Source organism: Tursiops truncatus, chromosome 9 (assembly GCF_011762595.2).
Source record: "Tursiops truncatus isolate mTurTru1 chromosome 9, mTurTru1.mat.Y, whole genome shotgun sequence".
NCBI lineage: Eukaryota > Metazoa > Chordata > Mammalia > Artiodactyla > Delphinidae > Tursiops > Tursiops truncatus.
In genome coordinates this window covers 80,015,331-80,039,136 of record NC_047042.1, presented here as the reverse complement: position 1 = coordinate 80,039,136, position 23,806 = coordinate 80,015,331, and positions in this window count along the sequence as shown.

Here is a 23,806-nt window from a genome sequence, read left to right as displayed (position 1 = left end):
TTATAGATTGAGATTTAGGCGGGGTGGGGGTGGGGGCTCTGCCCATGACTGCTCTGCATCCAGCTGTTAACATGGGTGTATCAAGGAAAGAGTAATAGGATTACATCCGTCTACGAGGCCTTATTTCAGACCTCAGTTCATATTTTCTTTCATCATACTTATTTTCTTTATAAAATACAGAAGCAATAAATAACCTTTCTGCAAAAGATAAAATATACTGTACATATATAAAAATTATAATGAAAACATTTCAATCACTTCTCACTTCCAATCCATTCAAAGAGATGACATCTGAAAATTTTGTTTATTTCCTTCCATACGTGAATGTGTGTGTGTATGTATACACATATACAGGCAACCTTATGTGTGTATTTTAATAGTTTTTTTGTTTACCTGCTGTTTTCTTTTCTACAGTTATTTGGATGTTCAAATATTATATTTTGTGCAAGTAATTTTAATTTTAAACATATTTTGATATTTATCTTTCTCTAGTGTTTTACTGATATTAAGTGAAAATGGTGTATTTTGGTAATCTTTCTGTATAACATGGATCTGATAAGAAAATTCACATATTATTACTTGCCACCCCTTACCTTTCTCACATATTCACAAGTCTTGCCAATAGAATCTACAATATTAGATTCATTCAGGATTAGCACTAAATTTAGCTACTTTCTCTGCTGCCAACCCTTTTTCTTTATTAATTTATAATTTTAGTTCCTCATTTTGGTTTATCTTCAGTGTTCTAGAACAAATATTTGAAAAAAATACGTTTTGGGGAACATATAAAGTATTATTCCAATTTCTGAAGTCTCAAATATATGGGGATATCATTGAGGTGCCCTCAGGAGTGATGGCTATGTGACTGTTTACAGAAATTTTGGGTTATCATCTTTTTTTCTCATTAAGACCTTGTAAATACAATTCTACCATCATACATTTACTAATGTGAGGAGGGTCTCAAGCTAGGATGCATTTTGTTCATTTATTAGTAACAACTTATTGTTCCCAATTGGAATACCCTAAAATGATTTGATTATACGTGACATTTTTATATACTCTAGATTAGGTCTGAGTATCTGCATTTTAAAAACTTATTAATTTTGCTTAGTACAGGGTAAATCCTGTTCCTGTCTAATCTATTTCTGTACAATTAATGAATATTCTATTAAGCATAAAGTGAATCATCTCAATCTCTCCTTCATCTCACTCACTTCCCTGTTCATTGTATTGTATCAAACGTTTCTTTGGGCTCTAGAATAAATTTCTCATATTAGCCATTTAACTTGTTAATTTGATTTTCTAAGCTATCCATCATGTTTATTGTGTTCATCTTGGTTTTAAATTCAGAAATCATGTATTCCTTTGAGTATAACTATTCTGGTCTAACTTCCTTAATAATGTATTCTTGATTGATTTACACAAATGAAATAAATGTTTTCCTTAATTTTGAACCTCCAGATTTCTTATAAAAAATCTTTCAGTAAAAAGGGATTTCAGCTGGAGACATGACTCATTAATATTGTATCCACTTCATTTTATAAGGAAATACAACTCAGTTCTATATATTCTGAGCCGTTGCTTATCTGATATTTTCCCATTATATTCACATATGAAAGACATCTTGCCACAGAAGAAAAGTTTTGAAAGGAAGCATTTTATTTTACCCACTTTTATAACCTATCACTTATTTGCATAGAAAGAGCCCAAGGTGAGACAGATTTTTTCTTCTGAAAGTAATTAGTCTTGTCCTGCATCTATGCTTATAAAATTTTGTTCACTACAGTATATACTTGATGTGACATTGCAGCATCCTTTCTCCTATGATCCAGCCACCTCTTTGGTGATTTTAAAAGTGGCTCCTCTCTGTAAACTGAGCAAAGGATTGTGACCTTTTCCTCAGGTGACCATTTCATCATCCTATTATCCATTCTTGCTTTTATTCTGGTTTTGGATATTAAGTAGTTTTCTAGTTTTGTATGTTAAGTAGGTCCTTTTTTGCTGCCTGCCCATCTATTTTGCTTCTGTAAGTGTTAACTGGTCTTTAACCAGCCCTGCTCTGTTACAATTTCTCCTACTACCTACCTTAGACTACAGAGGGGAGTTACCACTGAAGTTCTCAATGATGCTGGTTCCCCTTTGACCAGAAAATCCCAGATAGCCTTGGTGAATTATATTTTCTGTACCCTCTTGTAAAAAACAATCCTCTACTGGTTTTTCTGGTTTCATCCTATTTAAGTATGAATACCGCTCACAGCCACTTTATTCTTCCCATTACTATATTCCAGGAAGCTCAGGCATTTACACTTCCCTCAGCAGGGCCACCATGTTTACAGGCTTCTAAGAGTCACCCTACCCAGCAAATCCGCTCCATTTTCCAGTCCTTTCCAGGCTATTACACCCTGTGTCCTGAAAGAATGCCCAGAGACAGTGAATCCTTGCTTATTCAGTATTATAGTTCAACCTCCTTGATCAAGTGTCCTCAATTCCAACTCCAAGGATAATGTCCTTGTTCCTGACAGCATCTGGTAGCTAATTCTTGTGGCTCTTCTGGTGTATATCTTTTCTTCCCTTACCAGACCCAGTATATGCTTGGATTTAACCCTAATTATCACTGTAGCACCCAAAAGAGGAAACAGGAGGAACTTTGGAAGGGCATCTGTTGCATTGCTCAGGAGAGGGCTTTGTAGCATTTCCTAACACGGTGAAAGCATTACCTCTTACTAGGGAAGACTGGGCTACTTCTGAAAACCGTTATTTAAGAGGAGTCACATAATCAGCGGCATCCACTTAGATGTCCCCAAGTCATGTTTGAGGGTTCCAGGTTTTCTCAATCAGGGTTCTGATCTTACCACAACACTATTACCTTAGATGAGCACATCATCCTTGGATGACACATTTCGGCATCTCTGTAGCTTTTTGACTCTATCAAATATTGTCTGATGGTCAGCTGTATCTGTTCTTCCACTCTATTTAAGCTCCCAAAGAGAGCCTTTGGTTCTCACAGTTAGCCTTTCACTCATATTCTGTCAGTGAATTTGCCCTAGTCACTGGCTGAGCCATGACTCATGCATGCATAGGGAGGCTCAAAGAAGCACAGTTAAATTCAATTTGTGTAATTTGTGTTTGTGTAAGGGTAATGTGATTTGGATTATGAAGTTAGAGATAGAGGTTGACATTTGAGTCTAACCTAATTAATTGCCTGCTACATCAAAAAATATCAAAACTCCTCAGGGGAGCATAACAGACACAAAATTTCCAAGAATATCACCCACAATGTCCAGGATACAATCCACATGAAAATCCAGGCAAATATGACACACTTAGAAAAGACAATCAAGTCAAGATTATCTCCAAGGTTACCAGATGTTGGAATTAACAGGCAAGAATTTAGAGCAGCTATTAAAGCTATGGTCAATAAAATAAATTAAAATAGGCTATCAATGAATGAAAAAGTTGGAAATTAGCAGAAAATAGAAATTTAAAATAATCAAATATAAAATCTAGAACTGAATAAAGTATCTTAAATAAAAGTATCTTCATGAGATTAACTAGAAAAAGTAGATGACAGAAAGTCAGTAAATGTGAAATTAGATCAACAGAATATATTGTATCTGAAGAATAGAGAGGAAAATACTAGAAGAAATATGAACAGAGCTTCTGGAGCAACAGAGCTCTTGTGGAGCAACGTGAAACTATCTTAACATTTGTATGACTGGAGTCAAATAAAATGGGGACAAAGAGACTAGGGAAGATAGTGTTTGAAAATAGAATGTGCAGAAATTTCCCAAATTTGGTGAAAAATGGAAACTTACAAATTCAAGAACTTCAGGGAACCTAAGCGGGATAAATATGAAGAAAGTCATAATTAGAAGCATATGATCAACTATTAAACCAAAATTAAAGAAACAAAAATTTGAAAGCAGCCGGAGAAATAGGACACATTGCATCTCAGGTACCAAAAATTCCACTCCTTACTGATTTCTCATCAGAAACCATGAAAAGAGAGTGAAGGAGATCAAGACTGCAGAGTAGGAGGACACTGAGCTCACCTCCCTCCACGAATACATAAAAAAATCTACCTGAGGAGCAATTCTCAAGGGAAACAAACCGGAGACTGGCAGAAAGACTCTTATACAACCAAGACAATAAAGAAAGATCCACGTGGAGTCAGGTGGGAAGGGAGGAGGAGCAATTATGTTGGGACTTGTGCTCCTAGGAGGGGAATTACATGGGCTCAGAGAGTCTCCCTGGCTAGTGAGTGGTCTGAATCACAAACTGGGCAATCTAGCCCTGGTGTCCAAAACCAGGAAGATGACTCCCCTTAGCTTGTTTGAAAACTAGTGGGACTAACAGGAGGCCTGTAAGAAACCTAGACTCCACTTGTGAAGAGCACACACATGCTTGCTTACAACCAGGAACGAGGTAGGAGACAACAGAGACCCAGCATTGCATCTGAACCGGTGACCACAGCCATTACTGGCATTCACATAGTCAGCAAATTGGGAGTGGTCTGGAGCTGTGACTGGTGAGCTGGGACTGCACCAGTGTGTGCCTTGGCCTGCACTGGGCACCCACTCTGGCCCCTCTTGCTCCAGCACTGCTGCCCTCATGAGTGAAGGTACTGATGTTGGCAGTGGAGGAGAATGCACACATAGAGGAATTAGAACCAGCTCAGACCTGACTCTCAGGGCTTTGGCTCCAGCACCTTGGGACTGACTGCATCTCTGATAGGGCAGTGTCGGCCACGGAGCAGAGAAGCTCCAGCTCACACCTGGCTTTGGACCTAGCCGCCCATTTTGGGCCCCACCTCTCACCAAGGTGGTAGCTGCCAACACACCCCAGGGGAAGACATATCCTGTGCTCACTTCAGATCCAGCTCTCTTACCAAAGCCACTGGGCACATGTAGGCTGCATAGCGATGCTTCCACAAAAGGACACTCCTTCAAGACCAAGATAGGTAACTGTTTCTCCTAATTTCATAGAGACAGAGTTAAGCAAAAAGAGAACACAGAGGAATTTGTTTCAATGAAAGACCAACAACAAAAATACCCTGAAAAAAACAACTAATGAAACAGGGATAAATAATTTACCAGATAAAGAGTTCAAAGTATTAGTAATAAGAATGCTAGTGGAACTAGGGAAAAATAGATGAACATAGTGAGAATTATAACAAGAAACTAGAAAATATTACAAATAACCAGTCAGTGCTGAAGAATACAATAACTGAAATGAAAAACACACTAGAACAAATTAATAGCAGACTAGGTGATACAGAAGAACACATAAGAGAACTGGAGACAGAACAATATAAACTGCCCAAACAGAAAAAAAAAAAGAAAAACAACTTAAAAACTGAGGACATTTTAAGGGACCTCTGGGACAACATCAAGCACACTAACATTTGCATTATAGGAGTCCCAGAAGAAGAGACAGGGTCAAAACTATATTTGATGAAATTATGGCTGAAAACTTCCCAAACCTGAAGCAGGAAACAGATATCCAGGTACAGGAATCACAGAGAGTCCCAAACAAGATGAACCCAAAGAGATCCAAACCAAGACATATCACAATTAAAATGGCAAAAGTTAAAGAGAGAATTCTAATGGCAGCAAGAGAAAAGCAAAGAGTTACATACAAGGGAACCCCCATAAGACTATCAGCTGATTTTTCTGAAGAAAACTTGCAGTCCAGAAGATAGTTGCATGATATATTTAAAGTGCTGAAAGTGAAAAACGTACAACCTGTGTCCTGCAAGATTATCATTCAGAATTGAAGTAGAGATAACTTCACAGACAAGCAGAACCTATAAGAGTTCATTCATACTAAACTGATCCTAAAAAGAAGTGTTAAAGGGCCTTCTTTAAGTGGAAAAGAAAAGGCTACTATAAGAAGAATTTATAGGAAGGGAACAATCTCACTAGTAAAGACAACTATATAGTAAAGGCCACGGATCAACCACTTAAATAAGCTAGCACGAGGATTAAAGGACAAAAATTGTAAAATCAACTATAACTACAATAAGCAGTGAAGGAATAAATATGAAGATGTAACAGATGACATCAAAAACACAAAACGTGGTGAAGAGTAAAAAAAAAATGTGGATTTTTGGGAATGTGTTTAATCTTAAGTGACTATAAATTTAAAACAAGTAGATATAGTTATAAGTCAACATATTTGAACCCCACGGTAACCACAAATCAGAAACCTACAACAGATACACAAAAACTAGAGAGAAAGGAACACAAGTATGCCACTAAAGAAAATCATCAAACCACAGGGAAGAAACTAAATGAAGAACAGAGAAGATCCACAAATACAACCAGAAAACAAGTAACAAAATGGCAATAAGTACATATCTATCAATAGTGGACTAAATACCCCCATCAAAAGACATAGGGTGACTGACTGACTCTGTCCTCAATATTGACTCTGTCCTCAATGGTGAGTGTAAAGGTGACAGGGAGTACAATGCCTATGATAAATGGAATATTGCCTGCCATGTCGGTAAACAAAGCGTGTCACAGTCATCAGCGATTGCAGCCCTCCAATGTGAGCGGATGAGCCCTGAGGAAACTCAGGAAGGAAAGAATACCTGCCATCTAGCAGCCAGCAGACTGCAGCCCCTCCCTACAGTGAGCCCTGAGGAAACTCGGGATGTGAAAACACAGGATACTGGCCCCAGACAGCTGAGGTGCACATCACAGGAGGGATTTCAGTAAGCCCAGACTCTTGCATCTTCCTATATATAGAAAAGAACTAAATTCCTTAACTTGGGATATCTGGTTTTCTTTAACAATAATCTTTTGACATTCAGACCTACCTGCCCTTTGTTGCAAAACTTTTATGTAACCTGGTCCCCCCACCACCACCCCCACCCCCGCCTCCTTGGAGCGGTTCTCTCAGAGTTACTTGAGATGCTGCCACCTGGGCTTGAAGTCCTAAAAATTCCTGCCGAATAAAACATAACTCTCAACTTTTAGGTTGTGCATAGTTTTTTAGTCGACACCTACAATAGATTATTGTGTTAGATTATTTTCTAATTATCACTACAAACCACTCTCTACCATTTCTTATAATTTAATATGCTTCAAGAAGCTGACTTATTTGACTTGCATCAGTTAGGCTTCATGTCATATAGTTTCTGTGTAGTTTTAGCCAAAATAAGAAACAGGGGAAAGGCGAGGTCAGAGTATATTTGCCCCTAGTTCCTTTCCTCATAGGTTTAAGCTGAAAGTGGCTGCTTTTCTCTCCCTAAGGGCACAGCTCCTTTTTAGGGTCAAATGGCCCATTTAAAAAAATTAGCTCTAGCTCTGGCTGCATTCTGGAAGCCTATCCCTCCCGTAGTATCTTTGGGACTAGGAGCACTGAACCCTCTCAGCTCTTGCTACCTTTGGGTTGTTTCCTTTGACGTTTTCTCATAAATTTTCTTCTCATCTTTGTAAATAAAGTTGTCCCTTTGGTAAAGTCCCCTCATTTACTCTAGTTGTGCTACCTTTTTTTCTTTGGGGACCCTAAATTACACAATGTTATAAGTAAAGGATGAAAAGATGACCACAGTCTACCTCTTTAATACTTAGTCTTGCCCAAGTTTCTTTTCAAAGAAAACATCTGTACTTGGTATCAATACAATATTATTTATGGTAAGCTTTATAGTTGGTGATGCTTAAATAAACGTAATTTATGCGATGTCACTTCCAAGGAGGGAAAATTCTGCTCAGGTTGACCTTCTGGAGAATTAGATGAATTAAAAAAAAAAAAAAAAAAACATACTGGCAAGAAAGCAATGACATTTACCAGCTTCTGAAATAGGCATTGTGTTCTCTGTTTTCTTAAGCGCATAACACAGCTAACTGAAAAGATCTCAAAGTGACTTGACAAAATGTTGGAAGCACCATATGAGAATCTGGCTGACATCTTGTCATGTTAACTTTATCTCCACAAAGTCAGATGTTCTTATTCTCCTCTAGTTGATGTAAGGAGATTAAGGTGCTGCATGACAGATGGTTTTTAAAAGTGCATACCATTCCATCTGGTCCCAAGTGGAAAATGAAAGTCACCCACAACTTTTCATCTAAAAATTGCAGTGACAGGATTTTTAAAAGTGAATTTTAACACTTCACAAAGAAATTCCACAAGATGCTAGTGATGGTCAATTCCAGTTATTCCCCCATTATAAACATTTGTGCTACCTGCCACCCTAGATAAGACCAAATTTTAACATAAAGTTAAACTTAGAAAGTTCCAGACCCATTTTATGGCAGTAACTTCTCTGCTCCCTTCCAATTTTGATAATCTTTCCTTCAGCTGAAGGTTTTATACACTAATTTATTATGTCAAATAAATGTTAGAAAATATTTAATGCATTTTTTTACTGAGTGTTTTCACTTGTAGATAAATAGAGCCTATAACCAAAGAAACAAAATTCTAACTGTGTCGTTCCCATACAAAATTCCTACTTATATGGATCTAGTGCTCAAAGTTTTAAAGATATTAGGTTGATTCTATTCTATAGCATATGCAAAATAATTTAATTAAATGTCATTGGTGTTTATGCATTAAATTGATTATGGTGATTTAGCATTAAGGAGAGACTGTTCTTCAACAATAGACAGTAGGTTTTTTGTTTTATGACAAAGGCTAATCAGGTGGGAATGGAGATCTTATGAAAAATTGGATGCAATGTACATATGATTATTATATAAGATGGGACTTTTTTTTCACTGTCAGAATATTTCCACACTTTATAGTTTTATGTAATCATGAAATAGAGGGAGCGGTAGTACGAATCTAAGATTAATAAGATAGATTTATACAACATAATGTTTACAATAATTAACAACTGATTAATAATCAATATTTATATAGTCTGAATTTCACAGTTACGTTCACAAACACTATATATGTAATATATGTGTGTATGTATGTGTGAATCAGTTGATGTGACATAGACTTTTTAAAAATAATGTTAAATGACACTTCACTGAGGAATTAATAATGCCTTATATTTTATTAACAATTCATTCTACCATATCTTTTTTTCTAATTGGGAAAGAAAAGAAAGATTATTAATCTCATATTATTTACTTATTTTTCACTGTTACTACATTGAGAATTGTTCTCAAAAATGGGTATGTTTCCTAAGATAATTTTTTTGGATGTCTTAGAATATGGTTATCTGTGATATTCAACTATTGTATTATTAGATATCACAATTTTAATTAATTGCTTAAACTGACTGAACTTCAACTTGGCATCTGGCAGGTGATATTTACACACAATTTAGAGAACAGAATATTAATCACATAGCTGACTGAAGACATATTGTCACTGAAACACAAATTTCCTTGCTATTTCTATTTTCTCTTACCCTTTCTTCCCTTCTCTCAGAAATATGTGAACCACCAAATCTTTGCCAAGTATTGGGATATAAATACAGTACATAAAATGGTTTTGAAAAAGGTCATATAGAATTTATGCTTTCAAACGCTTATATTCTAATGACAGGACAGAGAAATACATATAAGTAAAAAATGAATTTGCGACGTATACTAGTTAAACAACTAAACAAACAAAAACAAAATGCATGATGACCAACTGGAATTTATCCCAGTAATGAATAGATGATGGTTTATCATTCAAAAAGAAATCGGTGTAATTCATCATTTGTAAGAAAGTAAAGCAGGAAAAAAAACATCGCATCAATTGTGCAAAATGCAGTTGAAAAAAATTCAACATAATTTATGTTAAAAACTCTGCCACATTGAAGTCCCTGATAAATGGCGTCTACCAAGACCTAACATTATTCTTAATTGTGAATATCTGAATTCTTCCCCATAAAATTGGAGACATTGTTCCTATTCAGAATTATACCAGAAGTCCCAACCAATGAAATAAGAAAAATAAAAATCAGAAGTATTGGAACTAAAGTAAGAAAACTGTCAATATGCAGACAACATGATTGTTTACAACAAATTAGAAAATCTCTAAATTCTACAGGCAATCTCCTTAAATCAGGTGCATTTAGAATGTTGCAGAGTGCAAAGTCAACATACAAAAATCAAGTTTATTTCTGTATATTGGGAAATCAACCATTGGAAGCCAATATATCTCTCATACCATTTACTATATCTCTAAAATACTGCAATACTAATGTATATAACTCTAATAAAACATATGCAATATCTGTATGCTAAAAACACAAAATGCAGATAAAAAGAATCAAAGATTTACTACCAAAAAAGATATACCAAGCTCATGAATTGGAAGACACAGCATAGTTCTGATGAAAGTCCTCTAATTTATGTATAGATTTAATGCAATTAAAAAAGGGTAGAAATGCAACCAAAACATTTCCTGCAGGGCAAGACTTCAAGGCAAATGGCTTACTAAAAATTTTTAAGGAACAGAAAATTTTCATGATACATAATATTTTCATAAAATAGAAATATATGGGGAGCAACTAAATTTTTTTACTAAAATATACTACCATACTACCAAATAAATAAATAATAAATAATCCCCTCAAAATTATCTCAGCAGTATATTTTTTCTAAACATGAAGAAGCTGCTCTAAAATATATAAGAAAATGCAAATAATAGTCAAATCTATGTTGATAATGAAAAACAAAGTTGAGAGGGCTTACACTATATGATTTTAAGGAATACTTTATAGTTACAATAACAAAGACTTTGTGGTATTATAGCAAAGATAGACCCATAGATTAGTAAGAAAGAATTCAGAGTTTAGAAATAGATCCGCACAAATATTGCCAGTTGATTTTTGAAAAGTGGCAAAGGAAAGTCAATGGAGAATGAACAGTGTTGAGTGAATGTTTGAACAACTGGACATACACTTGAAAATGAACCTTGACTTGTTCTTCACACCTTTACAAAACTTAACTCAAAATGAGTCATCTAAAGGTGTAATGTAAAATTATTAAACAATTAAATAAAACATAGGAGCAAACCTCAATGATCTTGAGTTACACAAAAAGTTCTTATATATGTGTGCAAAAGCAAAATCCACTAAAGAAAAGCTGGACTTTATTAAAACAATAAGAAAACAAACCACCCAATTTTAAAAATGGATAAAAATTTGAATTGTAATTTCACCAAAGAAGATATGCAGATGAGAAATATGTTCAGGAAAAATGTTCAACCTAACTATTCAATAAGAGAATTTAAATCGAAATCAGAAAGAGATAACAATACCACTCTACACCTAGTAGAATGGCTATAATGAACAAAATTGACAATACCAAGTGCTAGCTGGTAATAAGTATTTCTTTACATACCTCTCTCAAGAAATCTCTCCTGAATTAAAGGTCCCCACTTAAGAACTTCAAACACAACACAACTGAAGTTAAATTCATTCTTTTCACATACATACCCACCATGCATACAAAGTCAGCCCTTCCAAATTGCAGTCTACAGCCTGTTTCAAAACTTAAAACTTATTTCATCTGTACCTTTCTCTTGTTTCCTCATGGCTACACCCAATCACAGATTTAGTTCTGGTGATTCTATCCCCATTTCTTCCAATTCTATAACAAATTGGGCAACTTCACTTTCCTTGGTTTCACTGTTGACATTTGCACGTTTTTCTTGAAAAATGTGTTTTGATGCTTTTGTAAAATTAAAATGAACTTGGAAATTTTACATCCTAGAAATTAACACCCAAACATATTGACCTCAGTTTGAAGGCACTGCATAATCTGGTTTCTAACATATGTGGAAATCTTATATTTTCAAATCATAGTAGCATGAAAGCCCACAGATTTTCTTTTTCTAGCCCCACTGAGCTGCTTTCAGTTTTCTCTCCATGCTTAACATTTTCCTATTTTTGCCTTCATTCTTATTTCTTATTGTCCTCTCCACTTAGACTGACAGTTTGTTTTCATGATGTAGTAGTTTGGCTTTCCCAAGTTGATATGGTTCTTAAGACATATGGAAATGCTCTCTCTTCCAGAAAGTTTTATCACATTCCTCACAATAAATATAACACACATCTTCTCTATGTAATCTCAAAGCATTTTTCATCACCAATCTAGCGCCTGTTACATTCGGACCCAAAACTTACACATTGGCACTTTGCCTGTATGTTACACTCAGCCAGGATTAAATAAAGTTAATCGTTCACATAAAAACCAAGGCTTCTAATTTATCACATCCCCTTGCACGTGCCCTTGCACGTGAGACCAGTTACATAAATGGTCATTGAATTGAATGCAAGAGTTTGTTTTTCTTGTTGTTTCCTTGACACATGAGGGAAGATAGGAAAAGGGTAGCACTTAAAGAGGTGGAGAATACTGCTATCTAGAATTTGTGAAGGGGTGTACAAAACTAATAATAAAATAGTTTTGCCCTGTGGAAATTTATAAAATGCTATCATAAAATATGTGCTGTGTGCTTTTAAAACTGTCATTATTCACCTGAATGAAGACAATGAATAATAATTCCAAAGATATTCAAAGTGATATTTTTTACTGTCTTCTTGAGAAAATAAAGGCAGACAATTGAATTTATGGCATAGGTACTATGCTTTTACTCTGCCAGAGAGATTTGTTTGGAAATTGGGAATTAGTATTTTTATACCCTGGTGTTGGAAAGCTGACAACAAAGTGAAACTTAAAAATAAAAATGTTTACAATATAATAACTTAGGAAGAGTTTATTCTTGAGTTTTAGTATATGAAAGTAACAATAAAACCATGACAAAATCATGATAGAACAGGATAAGACCATTATTTGGGAAATTATTATGTAAAATGTTTATATCTGTCAATCACCATCACCATCACATAAGGTTAAGTTACAGTCATATGTGCCTCCTTATCTCCAGAACCTCAAAACTAGTCTCCTGGTATCCACTTTTATTCTCCTAGCCATCATCCCCTTGCTGTCGGATAATCTTCATAAAACACATAACAGATTGTTTTACATTTTTCACTACACCATTCAGTAGTATTCACTACTGAATACTGAATCATGTGGTCCTCTACATATGGTTCATCTAGCCAGCTTTATATTCCACATTTCCTCACTTTCTACCTACTCATTTCCATTCGCCTTCATCCATCTCCTCTACCATCTCCTTTATCTTTTAGGTCTCTAGCAAATCCAGGCTTCCCTTTGTGTTCTTCTGATAAATGGAGCACACTACTCATTTCAGTAAAAATTGCTGGATTTCTTCTATCATGATTCATTCTTCAATGTTTACTCATTTTACTTTTCAGGTCTCTTTTGTCCTCTCCTATAATCTGGTTCCAATCACCCCAAATCCCTCTCTGCTCCTCCTCCTTCCTTCTCTTCCTCCTTCCTCCTTCTTTTCCTTCTCCTCTTTCTCCTTTTCCTCTCCTCTCCTCTTCTTTTCTCTTCCTCCCTCCCTCTCCATCTCCTCTCCCCCTCTTACTCTTTCTCTTTCAATATGAAGATCTAAGACAACTCTGGGATGGTGCCATTATCTGGTATGGTTCAAGCAGAAATGTTCCCAGTTATGGAAGCATTTTAAAAGAAAAAAATTCCCAGAAAAAAGGCAGAACTCTCGACTGTGATAAAGCCAGGATTTTTTTTTTTTTTAAGCAAGAAACAGAATGCAAACAATGTTAACAAGAGGATTAAGTGTTCCTAATACAAGATGAGACAGCTTATTCTAAGGAAAAAAAATTAATATTAATAAATAGTGATATATCTTCCTTTAGGTAAAGAACTACTCTGATATTCACATATTTTGGGCATACATGTATTCATACTATTTTTTGGCTGATAGATACAATAATATAGTTCTTGAGGACTTCACAGTCGTACTGGTCTTCTATTGCTGTGTAACACATTAATACAAGCAAATCAATATAAAATTGTCTAGACCTGATTATTTGTGCATAAATAATGTGCACTGGCAATATAAATTAGTTACTCAGACTTACAATTTTCATATATTTGTACATATTTAAATGATTATTTTAAATTTATTTCTATTTATATATTAACTTAGCATACATTTACCTACTAAGTGTCTGGCACTGTACTAGTTGTTTGGGATATATCAGTGAATAAAACAGACAGGAATCTCTGCCCTTCTAGAGCTTACATTTAAGTAAAGGGAGAAAAAACAAATAATTAAATAAAACATATAACATGTCAAGATGATAGTGCTATTTACAGAAATAAAGTAGGGAATCATGATGGGGTATGGTGTAAAGGTTACTTGCTCACTTCCAACACAGTCTTATATAGATTAGAATCAGAGAATGAGGGAGGAATAGTGGGAATTCTTGTCTTCTTGGGGTGTACAGAGATAAAGGTCATATAACAACAGTCCTTAGTGTCATAAGCATTTCTGGTGGCTGTGAAGTTGAGTTTGTCAGAGGAGGAGGGGCAGGTGTAGGGTTTTTGCCATGGAGGTATGAAGATTTTTCAGATGGAAGGAACTGACTTAAATGTCTAGAGGCCTGCAGGTGGGAAACTTATCTAGAGCTACCTGAGTTGTGGTGTGACTTTTTGAATCCAGGAATGAAGAATACTTGGAACTTATTTTAAAAAACACTGATAAAGAGCATAAGATTTGGTGAAGATAATTTCAGATCACACACAGAGCACTTTGACTCCTTGACCCTTGCATAATCATTTTTAGTATCTTTGTTCAAAGTCATCAAACTTGAAAATAAAACACTGGTATTCAGATATACACCCCACTTATCAAAATTTATCATTTTGAAGCGTTAAAGTCAATTTAGATGAGTTTGAAGGTTGACCGCTACTGAAAATGAAAACAATGGTGAAAGACTAGTTGAGCACTGATGACTACAAAACATAGTCACACAATGGGAAAGAACAGAGGGAGTATTGAGTAGTGTTCTCTTTATTAGAATTACACTTTTTAAACTCTTGGTGTAAGAGAGTTTTTTAAAGTTCTAGAGAAATCCAACGGGTTTCAGAAATGAATAAAAATATTGTGGCTAATTCAGAAAAGATAATGATGATGATTCACAAACACTGAAAGGAAAATCACCAAGTGAATGGAATTCACATATTATGTGGAAAGCGCACAGTACTTAGATCTATCTAGCTTAAAGGAAGTAAAAAGTTTTAAATACAATGGGCTGACTTAATTGGTGGATACAAGTAAAATAAGACATTTTATGTAAATATAGTTACAACTATGAAATTTCATACTATAGCCAGAATCAATTCAGTTAAACATTAGGAAAAGCCATATTAGATGATAAGAGAAATAAAACCCTGGAAGTTCTACTGAGATCGCGTGAGGGGACTTATTCCTGGAGTTCATTAAGCAGAGAATGACAACTCTGACTTAGATAATTTAGTCATTTCACCTGCTTCAAGGAAAATGTTGGGATTTGATGAGTTTTTTTCTTTTTCTAAACAGCTTTATTGAGTGATATTACTGGCATAGGAAAATTATATATCTTTAAGGTGTACAAATATATATATATGTATTTAACGTGTACAAATATATATAATTGATATACACTGTGAAATGATCACCACAATCAAGCTAATTAACATATCCCAATATCTGTCACTATAAGGATGGAACAGAGAATCTAAGCATACTTCTCACATTAGATGAAAGCCAGAATTCTATCAGGATTGGTCTTGATTATTGAAGGTATAAACATGAAGGCACCGTGTTTATGAATGGTGGGAGAAAAACTTGGAGATAACATTCTGCCATGTAATTACTTAATATTGCTTCAGTGTGTCCATAAAGTGGTGCGTGTCATCCAGAGTGAATTTTTAAATCTGAGAACAATACGATCAGACCAACTCAACTCACAAAGAGCATTTACTGCAGCAGCTGTGGCTCAAGCACATATTTCTAATCTTCAAGCAGATGGCTGAATATGTGTTTTATGATAAAAGAACTGTATCACTATGAAAGGGGGTTATCATAATTGTACAAACGCTATTTTCCCTGTTCTCACAAATCAAGAGAACTATATTTTCCCCCTCATTTGTTTGTTTTTCTTCTTTCTTTCTTTCTCCTTCTCCTTTTCATTTTGATATTTCCATCGTTATATACCAAAGAGTAAATACTGTTGAATTAACTTACTTTTCTTAAAATTCTATTCTTTCTGTGTTAACATTTAGACAGCAACAGATAAACCAATTCAATGTTTTAGTCGAGTATAAATATGACTGTAAATTCACTTTGAATTTTTGCCATTTTTTTATATATAGTCCGAATTGAATCGAAGAGAAATAGCTCTCACAAATAACAAATATACTTTTATATGTATATGAATAGATATACACAATACAAAAACAAATAAATAAAAGTAATATAGAGCATGCAGAGATATACATGGCAAAGAAAGTTTGTTTCCAAGGTGTAATCTTCCTTTCAGAGTAAACAAAAATTAATGATGTTATTTAGGGAGAATTTAAATTATCTAAAAATATATGTTTACTTATCTACTTGTTTTGCCATATGTAACTAAAACATTTTCTCTTGACCATGAGTTACTTGTTTCATCTTTAGGAGTCACTCTCTAAATAGAATTCACTGATATATTATACATTCAGGACAACATATTCTTTACCTAAACCAAAAGGTTTGTTTGAAGGTCACAAAAATCAGAGAAACATAAGTACACTGTATTAAAATTAAGAACATTTGTTCATCAAAGGTATTTCTAAGACAACAGAATGCAAGCCTCCAAGTGGGAGAAGGTATTTGTTGTCCTTTATCTGACAAAGTTTTTGAGCCACAATGTATAAAGAGTTCCTTCAGATTAAAAAGAAGAAAACAGATGTTGCAATAGGACAATGAACTAATGACAGGCACTTCAAAAGAGGATATCCAAATGACCAATAAACATTTGGACATGCACTAAACTTCATTAATTACCAGGGGAATAAAAATCACAACGAGACACTACTAAACAACCAAAATGGCAATAATTAAAGATATATGAAGCAACTAGAATTCTCATACACTGCCACTGAGAGTATAAATTTGACCAGCATTCTGTTTGGCATTATTTACTAAAATTGAATATGTGGCTACTTTACAACCCAGCAATTCCACTGCTAGCTATATACCTAATGGAAGTGTTAGTTATATTCACTAACATTCATAAGCAAGAATATTCATAGCAGAGCTTTCATCTAGCTCCAAATTGAAAACAACCCAGATGTCAGTCCACAGTGGAGAAGATTAATATATTTTTAAATATTTACTTATACTATGGAATTCAATATAGAAGTAAACATGAATAAACCACTACTATATTCAACAACAAGGATAAATCATATTGATATTCAATTAAATAAATAAATCAGATACAAAAGAATAGTACTGTATGATTCAAAAGCAGACAACACTAATATCTCAAGTTATCCCCAAGACTGGTTAGGATAATAGTTACTTTAGGTAGGAATAGTGCCTGGAAGGGAACAGAGGGGGACTTTTTGGGGTGTCAGTAATATTCTTTTTAAAAGATGGGTGCTGATTACACAGGGGCACACACTTTATGAAAATTAACTGAGTTTACATATATGAAGATACAGATATGCCTGTTACCTGTATGTATGCTATAATTATGACCTGTTAGATGATAGGTGCCCCCATTTGTTTAACATGCAAGATTCAATAGGTAAGGTCACCCCAGCTTTGTATAAGTTGATCCTAATAATTAAATCCAATAAGCAACACAATTGTAGAAAATTCAGGACATAAAAGAGAATATTCTTTAAAATATGCTCAGTATGCTTAGTGTCACTGATACAATCCCTTGGCATGTGGATCCTGAACCTTTTGGGGTCATCTGATCTTATTCCCCTTCCTGTGGAGCTCTCATCATTATTATCTCATGTGGTCTATTCTGCACTAGTATTTCCATTTCTCCATTTCTCAGAGTCTTTTTTTTTTCTAACTAAAATAATCCTTTCTTTATGTAGTTTTTTAAATAGTAGAATAGATACTTTATTGATTTTGCTTCCTTCCTATATGCTCTGTGTAATTTTGTCATGGACCAACCACATTTCAGAACTCCTGTGCACTGGCTCTAACCTGTGCACACCACATCTCTGAGGAATCAGAGAACAGACGTCGTGTGATCGGTGGCAGGCTTCTCCCCAAGTTGGGGTTGGGATGGGTAGTTGAAGGCAGCATTTAAATCCCCATTGGTGAGAAAAAAAACACTTCCTGTTTGGAGGTGAGGATAAAAACATATCTATGTTTTGTCCGTCACGTATACCTGAACCAATAATTCTTCTTTATAATTTAATTAGTTTCCAAAAGTAAGTCAGTTACTTTGACGTCCTGACTTCTGGTTATGACTCTTTTAGCACTTTCATGGACTTACCCTCTAGGCAGGGGAGAATCCAGGATTTGTGGGGCCCAAAGCTTATACAATCTGGATGCCCTCTCTAAAAAATATATTACAAACGCAAATTTAGGTATGCACGTGGATATTTATTCTAAATGATAAAACATTTTATTTGGTTGATTCCAGGCAAAGGCCCAGCAAATTTAGACTACTAGATCTTAAGCTTCAATATTTTATTATTTAAGCTACCTCTGTCACAAGGTTTCTACTCTGGTTCTAGTTTAGAAAATTCCTTACTTGAATGTTCAGATACTTATCTCTGGGGTCTGGACTGAAACTTGTTTTCATCATTTTAAAATTCTAACCTTCAGGTTTTCTTGTTTTAAAAAACGGCCATAATTGTCTTTCCTATTCTCTAATCAGTGCTTAGTGACCTCACTGTTCACCCTCTGAGATCTACCTGTTTGGTATTTCTTTTAAAGGAATGTCCTTCTGTTACCTGCATGCCCTTTTTTCTCAGGTCTATAGAACTGTGCATGTGCTGGTAGCTTTCTCTAAAATGTCTCTCCTCCTTGTTGGATAAAGGATTCCTTACACATTCTTCAAGGTTTAGTTTAACCACAATCCACTACCTCTTGGAATGCCAGTTCTACTCTCCTCTCCCGTGTGCCTCCACTACAGCGTTCACCTCATTGTGTTATGATTATGTCTGCTTATCTTTCTCACACATTGGATTGTATCCTGCTCAAGAGGAAGGACTGTGCCTTTTTACTTTATATCCTTTCCCAATTACCTCACACAGAGGTACAATAACAAGTTATACTATATAATCAGGCATGTTGGTTGACTACCTAAATCTTAAATTATAAATCTTATTTTTGGTGAAAAACTACCATGACCTGCAATCATGTGGGTTTTTGTTCTATTTTCCTCATGAACAATGTGTGTATGTGTACATATGTTTTATTATATTATTGTGACCTTGTGGGAAACATTATGTGAAAAGTGGAGTACTGAATACCTATTTTCTAGAAATATGTTGAAATAATATATGACATTCTTGAATAGAAGACTATTTGGAAATCACCCGCCCCTATCTGTCTTCTCACTCCCAAATAATGCCCTTCAGCATTTACTCAAGGGAAAAAAAACCGAATTGGTTGCTGAAGCAGCTGCAGATCACCTTGAATAGAAGCATATTTCAACTGTTTCAGAAAAAAAAAAAATACAGCACCGTTTATGCTTAAGAAACAAAAGGGAAACCATCCTGAATTAATATATAATGAAGGAAATGGTAACTATTGGATCCAAAGGTTTCCTGAACCTCACAGTTCTAATATCGTTTGGAACTGCTTTGTGGTGAGAACAGTACCTACAGAAAAGAATGTGAAATGAAACCCTGTTGAGGGCTCTGGGGTTTTACAGAAAGCTACTATGCCTTTTAAGAATGATGGAATCACATGCTTTATTCCCCAGCTTCAGCGGCAGGCTCAGGCTCAGCTGCTTTTGAGTATGCTGTATTTATTAGAAACATTATGGAGAGAAACAAATGCATCAGTCACAACTCTATCCACCTCCTAAAATGGAGCTGGGAGGCATCACTCAGTAATTCTTAGCTTAGTGTTGCCATTAGAGATAAACAAGGTTTCAATCCTCTAAGCAAATATAATCCTTATTTAAAGACTTACATTAGCTTCTCTCACAGAAGCCAGATAGTTTAGTCATTTCACTCAGTTTTTATTTTTAAATATGCTGCAATATAAATCAGTTAGGTGGATTTCCCCACTTGACAGAAATAGATGACACAGTAGATGTCCTTGGGCCTGTTCCATGGGCTCTTAAAATCATATTCTAGTTCAGTGACATAAAATCATTCTAATTTTAATGTAAGAGCCAAAAAATGATACCTGCTGGAGTAGTTCATTAAATACAACTGGTTCAGAAGCTAATCTTTCATATTATTGCTTTGAGGACTTAGGAAGGGCTTCGGGTCAAAATCCTTCAAGCTATGTTTAATTGTAAAAGAAAATATATTTAACTGCTTATTGCTTAAATAAGTGTTGCTTAATTTATTTTCTACTGATAATGACTAAGTAATCCTCAAATTAAAAAAAAAAAGATAGCTAAAAATTGGATGTTTGTTCTAGGGGCACTAAAAGGATCATCAGTAAATATTTTTGCATCCAGGATACCTTAAACCAAACTGAGTTCAAATTATAACTATTCCTCGAGTAACGGCTTCAGGCTTATCTTTGCTTGAAACATTTCATGATGCCCCGACACTCACTGAACTCTTTTTGTGCATTACCATATCTGTTATTGCTTTTGCATCTTTAATCCTATGCAGTTTAAATGACAGTTCAACAATTTCCTCATCATGACTGAGAAGCTTTTTCTGAACAGTTTCATATTGAATTTTCTCTAGGGAATCCTCTGCTCCCCAGAATCCAGCAAAAAGTAGGAAGTACATCTCTATTTTACAACTATAAATCGAATTTCTATTCTCTTTTCACGGAAGAAGAAAGTTTAACTCAAGCTATTGACCCAATTTCCTGCTGCACAAATATCACTGTGTTAACGGGAAACTTTTAGTTCTCCAACTTCCAAAATGCTTTTAAGAAAAACTGAAGTTTCATTCTAGTTATTATTTCAGAATTTTTAGCAATTTGAATTCCACCCTGACTTGACCAAAAATTTTCAGCTTACATTTTGAAATATACAGTATCATTTTATAACCACTATGAATGAAGTATTTCTGTCTCATAAACATAGCTATATTTTCCTTGTCATTAAAAAATATATTCACTACTGTCAGTTAGGAAATCATGGTTCAAAGTATTTAGTAATCAATGTCTTAACAAAATAAATTATTACCAACATGTGATGGTATCCTTGTTTAGGGAAAAGGACACCGGGCAGAGTCAATTTTGAGATTTAATAACTGATTTAGTGATGAGAGTTATGCTAAAAATGGACCCAACAGTTCTAGCCATAACTTCTGAGCTTGGGGAAGGCTTACACTGATGCAAAGTATAGCTTCTTATTCAATATTTATGAAGTACAAGCCACTATCACAAGTACTGGGGAAACCCTAGATGTGCACCACGCATGGCACATTCTTAAAACAAGCATACTGAGGCTAATACAAGTGATAAAATTTACAAGAGAAACTACAATAACCTAATGATTCTTAGCCTATTGCTAATGATAGGAATCAAGCAATAATAATAATAATAGCTGCACTGTAATAGCTGTATTTTTTTTTGTAACGTCTCCACCAAGCATCCAAAAACAAACTCCTAGTTCACATCTAGGTTTATAGTTCTGGGTTTATTGTTGTAGCTATGTGCTCTTAAACAGGTTCCTTAAGTTATCTGAACTTCACTTTAATAAATATTAAAGTAAGACAGACTCCTCGTGTTCACTTAACTCTAATATTATCCAATTCTAATCTTGACATAGAACTCAGCACTAAGTGTATACCAGGAATACATGTGGCTTGCAGGAAGAATCCACTTTGACGTTAACACAACAGCGCCTATAAAACAGCAATGCTCCAATACACCGAACTAAATTTCTGGATACTCATTAGCTTTTGTTACTATTAGACTGAGAGAATTGAGAGAATAAAGCAAATGAAGCCAATCAAATATTCTAATAATTCAAAAGTTGTGCCTCTAAAGTGATTAAAATGTGAATCTAATAAATCCTGCATGTTTAGAAAACATATGTAATATAATTGTGCTTTTTCTTGTTTCTAAAGATATATCCCTAAAAGTTACCTAAGGATAACTGAGACTACTTCCAGTCCAAGCTAGTATCAAGTTGTAAATATAACTTATGACAAAATAAATCATTTTATTTATAGAATGGCCTTTGAAATTTAAGTAGATATTTATTGAATGATTCAACCATTTGTGTATTCTACCCTTAAAATAAATAAATATTATTTACCTGGGAATGTTCTTTTGTCATGTAAGCTACAACAGAAATTTCTAGCAGGCTTAAGGAAAATATGGCCATTCTTTCATTGTCTAAGGAACTTATCTAAAAATATGTACTATATCTTCACAAAAACTTTCTAAATATTCACATATGCCTTCTGGGCAGATACTGTGAAAAGAGAAATCAATAATGTTGGAAAGATTCTAATTTGGTTAACCTTTTGACTATTGTTTCATTTTTTCTTTTTCTAGATTTGGCAAATGCATTTTCTTGAGTAGAAAACTATTTTTCAATAAATATTTCAATGTACTGCAACTGAAATTTTAGGAAGAGTCTACAAAAATGTATTAGAAAGCTTATCATTAGGTTCTTTCTATAAAATTTTTACTAGTGAGAGGAAAAGGCCAAAAATCCAAATATGTCTTGTATATATGAAGAATATGCTGACTTTTAAGGTATTATGAACTTTAGGACATTTTCATTTTAGCTTCATCATAGTTTACTGGTTCCTCTGACCCTGCCACACCTCTATGAATAGTCTCTTCAACAATTATTTTCAATTTACCCATTGGGAATGCCAAATGTTTTTCCTGCCAGGAGCCTAACTACTGTAGTCTTTATCTCTTAAAAAATGAACTAGGCCAAAATGCAATTCTGATTTGTAGGGATGAAATTTATACTAAATTATACAGGACAATTATATTAATCAGAAATCTTTCAGTTCCAAACATCATAAACAATTCAAAATGACTTTTAAAACCACAAAAAACAGAATAATAAAATATATTGACTGTTATCAAATGGTGTCACTTGTTTCTTACTCACCTTTTCACCCCTGATTTCAGTTATTTGGCTTCATTCCCCAGTGAGAGCTTTGCTCACGGTTGGAATTAATTCTTCAGCCACTCAGGCTTTACATGACCCTTATAGTTTGCCCTCTCAAAAGGAAAGAGACAGGCTATCTCCCATCTCTTATATCAATCTCCTCAAAAGATCCCCAATTCACTCTACTTCAGCCATATGCATACTCCTACAGCAAAATTTTGGTCCAGGAGGATAAAGTTCTCTGATTGACTGGTATGAGTCAAGTACTTCAGTACTTGTTCAGGAAGGCCAGTACCCAAAGACAAGAGATGGAGAAGACAAAAAAAATAGCAGATACCTAAAGTACTTTCATAAACATATTGTCATCGATGTTCATTCATTCCTTCACTCACTGACCATGTGAAGTAATAGCTGTATACAAGCAATAAGACTCTTGTGTAGATAATGGGGAAAATACTTGGTATAGATAGAGACAGAAAGAACAGATAGTGAACTTCATACTGGAATTTTCAAGACCTTATGCTTAAGGGCTAAGATAGGAATTACAGAATTGTTTTGCAGGGTGGTTCTGATTTATCTCTTTTTCCTTTTTTCTCTATTTATAACTCATGCTTGAAATGGAGATAACCACACATTAACTTGTGAAACATTGCTATAGTTTGTGAGAACCTTGCTTCCACCACTAGGTTAAAGAGCTTAAATTTATATATGCATAAATGTAGTGGTAGCAGCGTTGCC